Here is a 6,072-nt window from a genome sequence, read left to right on the forward strand (position 1 = left end):
AGTATGAAAAGTCAAAAGTCCCTTCCAGATGGGTCAGGCTCCATTTGGCCGGTCGTGGAGTGGGTGGGAATATGTCAACGGAATGGGGCATCTATTTCTTATAGCATTCTTATAGGGGACCACACCACAAAGTGGGGTGGGAAAAGCTGCAGGTGTGGCTGATCATTGAAGGAGGAGGCACTGTCAGGAAGGGGGGGTACAGTCATGCTTTAGCCCCTCCACACAGGGATTCTAATCCTGTCGTTGTCCTCCTTGGGAAATCTTAGTCAGGTGGATTCTCTTGCATATTCATCCAGGAATAATATGTCCGTGATAAACTCATGGAGTTTGGGGCTGATTGCCAGAAATCTCTTCTCCAAAGAGGGAGCATTTACCGCAGTGGTGGTCCTTCACAGTGTATTAAGTAGACAAGAGAACTAGTGTATTTAATCCAAATGGGGCTGGAAGTCTGGTTTTCAGACCTGTGGTAACCACTCTCTATACCTGGCTAGCTTTCCATTTCCCCAACAACTTTGTCCTAATAGCTAGTATTTTCTGAACACGTATCAAGTCTCAGACACGATGTCATTCAATCCTTACAATCTCCTTAGGAGGCTGTAGGATTATTCCCATTTTCAAAGTAGGAAACTGAGGTTTGAATTGGTCATGTCACTCATCCAAGGCCACGTGATAGTAAGCAGCACACCTGGCTTTCACCTATGTCTACCTCAGTCCAAGTCTACGGTCTTGACCACAACCCTGGGCTGCCTCCCTGGTCACCTCCAGAGCCTGTGACAATAGAGGGGGCAGAGTGCTGGGTAAGAAGTGATACAGCTGTGTTAGGAGGCCTGATACCTTGAGTCTATTGTTTGCCAGCTGTATGACCTATAAGAACCCTGGATTCTCTGAGCCTCAGTTTCCTCCTCTGAAAACGGATATTATTCTTCCCTCTTCACTGCAAAGTTTCTGTAGAAGGCGGATGAAAAGGTGGAATGTGAATAAAAACTGTAAAAATACTTAAAAGATATGAGGGGTTGTTACACCTTAATTGTATGTTTTCCTAATACTTCTTAGGCATTAATGACAGCTGGGGTTGAGGGAAAGAATCCAAGGGAAGCAGGATATCATTCACTCATTCAACAAATACTATACACCATGGTGTGCCAGGAATAATGAAGAACAGGTATTGCACAGCTTCAGGATGGATGATCTGTGAAGAACGTGATTTCTTTTTCCACATTTAAAAAGAGACTACCACTTAGATTAGTTACTGGGAAACCTTCTCTGAATTGCTGCCTGAGCTATAACCGTGTTGAACATGAAATTTAAAAAAAAAAGTATCCTAATGCTGGCCTCCGAGAGGGTTTTGGACAATTCAGCACCTTTCCCAAGCTGTAAATTACTCTCCAAATTGTCTACTTAGATAGTTTCTCCCCTCTCAGAAAGAAAAAAAATTGTAGGCTCTTCAAAATTAAAAATCTGCTTCCCAGAGAAATACCACTGTGGAGATGTAATTCAACAAGTAATTGCTGAGTGTTTTATGGGTCTGAACCATGCTTAGAATTGAACCGTTGCAAGGGGTAGGAGTGTGGATGGTAATGTTGATTACCACTGTCTATGAGACCTGGTCCCTACCCTCAAAGCAGTAATAATTTCCACAGAACTGTGCTAACATATGTGAAATTGTAGAGGCTGAGACCGGTTAAGACAGAAATGGACTAAAACCAGATGTCAATATAAGAAATAGGTGCTTGGACATTCGAAGATTTATGTTCTTGAATTAGGAAGGTAAACCCTTTTTTGTGGAAGCTTCTGAAAGTAAAGTAGAGGACTTTTAATTGGGCTTTGTGGGGAATTAATGAGCCCATTTAAGGTTTTAGAACAGAACAGTGACATGATGAAAAGATATGAAAAATCCAAATCAAGTGTCATCATTAGGGCCCTTTTAGTTTTGAAGTTTTATTATCAGAAAGAACTCAAATCAAATTGAGCAAAGAAAAAAATAAATGTAAGTGGAGAAATTTATTAGCTCATATAACCAGACACTTAAGTAGTGGACTTCGGTCACTGTTGTTCAGACATTCAAATAATATCATTAACTCTCGGATTGTCTTCAAGCTTAGGCTATCTTCATATAGTATAGTAAAATGGCTGTCAACAGCTATAGGGTTACAACAGAGATTATGCCCCAGAGAAAGAGCTTCTGGAGAAAAGTTACCAGAGTGAGCTCTGATTGGTCAGTCAGGTTGCATGCTCATCCCTGACAATTCACTGTGGCCAGGGGGATGAAGCTGTCTGATTGGCCGGGACTGAGTCATATACAACTCCTGAGGTAGGGAGGTGACTCTGGTCAGTTCTTCCCCCACCTCCTTTAACTGCAAACATTGAGTAAGATATTTACAGAATGAGGGTGGAGTAGTTTCTCAGAGGAAGAGATATTGTACACACACACCCCCACACACACACACACACCCATTACCCAAGCTTGACTTAATACATTTATCATCTAAAATAGAGCACCTCTCATTTCTTTAAATTGTCGTTTGTTCCCTTAAAAGTTGCTTTTTTTCTTTCATTTTGTAGGCATGCAATACTGTGAGTCATAGCTACTATTTTTGAGTACCTAGTACACAAGTTTCTCTATTTCTCTACACACAAACAGGTTAAGCTCTGAAAAATTTGTTTACAACTGGAATCAGAAGGTGCAGCAGAGTGGGACAGCTGACTCCCAAAGCCTCCTTCACAGTGTGGTGCTGTTCCTAGGAAGTGAGACCCAGGCGGGGATTATAATTCCTGCTCCTGCTAGTTCTTGCCAATGGGAAGTCTGAGGAGTGATGTGTGTCCCTTCCAGGTGGGATGGGTGTGTCCTCCCCACTACACCCTTCTCTGTCTGTTAGGTGACTGGAGAGGCTCCTAGGACCTGGAGAAGAGCTGAGGCACGAGACAGAGTTTTTGGCTTCCTGCTCATGAAATGTCATCCCATAAGCATCACCCACATTGAATTGTTACATGAATGAGAAATATACCTTTATTGTATTAAGCCAATGAGAATTATGTCTTATCTTAACAAGTACAGAAAGGCTTAATCTCATCACCTACATCCACATTTCCACCTCATGGAATTGTGTGTGTGATCTTCCAAGCTTTAAACCAAGTATTCACTTCTTATACTCGTAGATCTGCCTTTCTTCCAACATCATTTCCAAAAATAACCAGTTTATTTCATATGCTGGTAATCTATTGAGTCTGGTCGCCATTCTCCTTAATAATTCCTCTAAGTATTATGGGGAACTCTTTAGTATTTTAGCTACTGTGCCTTCACTCACTCCCTTTTCACTGAGATCCTTAAACCTAGAAACTATTCATAGGTTGTGACAGGTCTCATTAGCAAGGTTAGCAAGCTTCACCTTTAAATTTATTAAATATATATATATATATATATATATATATATATATATATATATATTTAAATTCTTTAACAAACTCATGGCCTTGTCGTTTCTGAATGAACACATTGCTACTAAGAGTTAAATGGTATTCTGGTTCATCAGTCACTTTTCTTTCGCTCTTAATGATTATTGCTGATTGCAAAGGTATAGACAGATCCTTGCACCTGCTTCATGAATAGCTCTTTGTCTTTAGACATTTTCCTGCAGTCTAGAATCATGCCACTTAAATTTTTTAAATACACCCTACCTTGTTTACATAATTATCATGTGCCTCTTATTAGCATTTTCAATACTTCTTTGCTTTTGCATTTATTGGTTATTATGGATTAATAATCTTTGCAAAACAACTTGAAACCTAGACACATAAAGCAAATATGCAGTAGAATATGGAAAAAATATGCTGGCTCTCTGACCAAAGACAACGGCTGATGTCCCCTGTTGATGGTGAGCCAAACTAATGTATTTTCACCTTGTTCTTAGCTTTATTCTCATGCACAAATGCTCTTAGGTTCTAAAATCTCAGAGTGCCAGACCTACAAGGGTTATTTATTGAGTTAAATGCCAAATTTTATACATGGAGAGAGAGAGAGAGAGAGAGAGAGAGAGAGAGAGAGAGAGAGAGAGAGAGAGAGAGACAGGGAGAGAGACAGGGGTAACATTCCTTATCACATGAATAAAAGTTTAATGCAAATCTGAATGAAGCAGAATTTAATATGTGAGGGTTTTCTAGATTTCTTCTGGTCTGCCCCATCAACTTTTAATAAAGACATTTTGTTTTCATCAGCACAGCTTCTCGCCTCAGTTCTTTCAGAAAAGACTATCTTTGCATCACTCACAGGAGAAAGTGGACAGAGATCCACCTGCAGACACATTGGACATGATGTGAATTTGTGTATGTTTGACCGATTCTTAATCTCTGTGCAATGGGAGAACAATTGAAACACTGAGGAGATCTATATGATCAGATCTGTGAAAGAGAAAAGGGGGAATTTGGGGTGTGAGGTAAGAGACTGAGGGACTCTGAAGGAGCTGATGCTTTTGACAGAATTCAAAAAATGAAATCCATCACTTTCAAAACCTTTGCTCTTGGAATTCAGTGCTAATGAGTTGAAAGGACAGCCATTTCTGAATTAGAGCTAGTTATTTCCAATGTTGCTGAATATTCCAAATGCTATTGAATAAGTTAAATTGTGAAATGTATTGCTTTTCAAACTTAGGTTTGAAATATCCCTAATGTCAGTGGAAACAGAAGTGTTATCCCTGGGCCTGGAGATGAAGCCCAGGGTTGTACCTTTAGAATGTATCAGGTTCAAGTTACCTTTAGAACGTATTAGGTTTAAGCATGTACAATTGTCATTTTCATAGGCCAAAAATGGTTAAATATTGGCAATTTCATATTGTCCAACCTAACATGAAAACTTTACTTTCTGTCCACAATATATATGTGTTTGTTTCAATATAAAGATAGGATTTTAAATTCCCTACTTTGAGTAGAATTATGGGCTAGGAAGATATGTCATATTCAGCATGTAGCTTTGAGTCCCCTCTGGCAGTTTGAAGTTTGTAGAAAAGCAACAAATCTCTCAGAGACACCAAGCTAGGCAGCTTAAGAACCATCCAAAAGGGGCCAGCTTCACTGAAAATCAAACTTAATGGTGGGATTTGCAGGATGGCAAAAGAGATTGGAAAATAAGAATGAGCAGAGTAAAATCCCTCCACCAAACAATCTGATCCCATAACTATTTCAGTTTTGTCTCCTCCACAGTACTGGTTATGTCCTGTGTCAACCATTCCTATAATAAGTTCCGAGATTCTCAGTCTGGAGTTTTCAGAGACAAAAGTTATACTCCTAAGAGCCAGAAACATCTATTTTGTTTCAATTGCTCCTTCTAGCGTGTGTGTGCGTGCGTGCGTGCGTGCATTCGTGCGTGTGTAGTGTCGTAAGGGAATTTCCTCAAGTGGAAACTGAATCATGCTTTCCTGGAATAGTGAAACGGAAGGATAGGAAGCAAAGGGTTACGAGCTAAACTCTAGCCCTGGACACTGGCTCCACATACTTTATAAGATGCCAGCAACGTTCCATCTTTCCCATATAGTTTCTGTTAGCTAGTACCTGTTTCCTATTTTGATTAGTAGTAAAACGTAACATTAGGACCCTGGTGGTTTATCCAAGGGACAGAGTGGGAACATTTAGGTGGTAACATTTAGAAGAGGGAAAGACAGTAGGGCAAGTTCTTTGAGGTCTGAGGCAATGAAGACAAAAAAAAATCCTAAGTCTGAGAAATGGCCCCAGAACTTACTGTTCAAAAGATACACAGAGTGGGAACAAGTGTCCTGGACAGCCCTAGAAGAAAAGCACGAAGACTTCTGTCTGACACTCTGGTCACGAAAGTGAAACTACATCCACAGGCATGTGGCTGTTGTCGGCCGTGTGGGTGAGAACCTCCACAGCTAATGCGTCAAACCTAGAAGGAGCACGTTACAGAAAAGTTCAGAGCACCCTCATAGCTCTGTCAGCTCCCACAACCATGCATAATGATGCCCATAAAAGAATAAAGAAGGACAGCCTCATGAGAGGCGAAAAAGACAATTTGAAACCTGACTAGTAAGAGAAAACAAAATAGTCACTGGTTTCCTTTAAAAG

This window comes from Rhinolophus sinicus, chromosome 17 (assembly GCF_057876585.1).
Source record: "Rhinolophus sinicus isolate RSI-liver-muscle chromosome 17, RSI-T2T, whole genome shotgun sequence".
NCBI classification, from domain to species: Eukaryota; Metazoa; Chordata; class Mammalia; order Chiroptera; family Rhinolophidae; genus Rhinolophus; species Rhinolophus sinicus.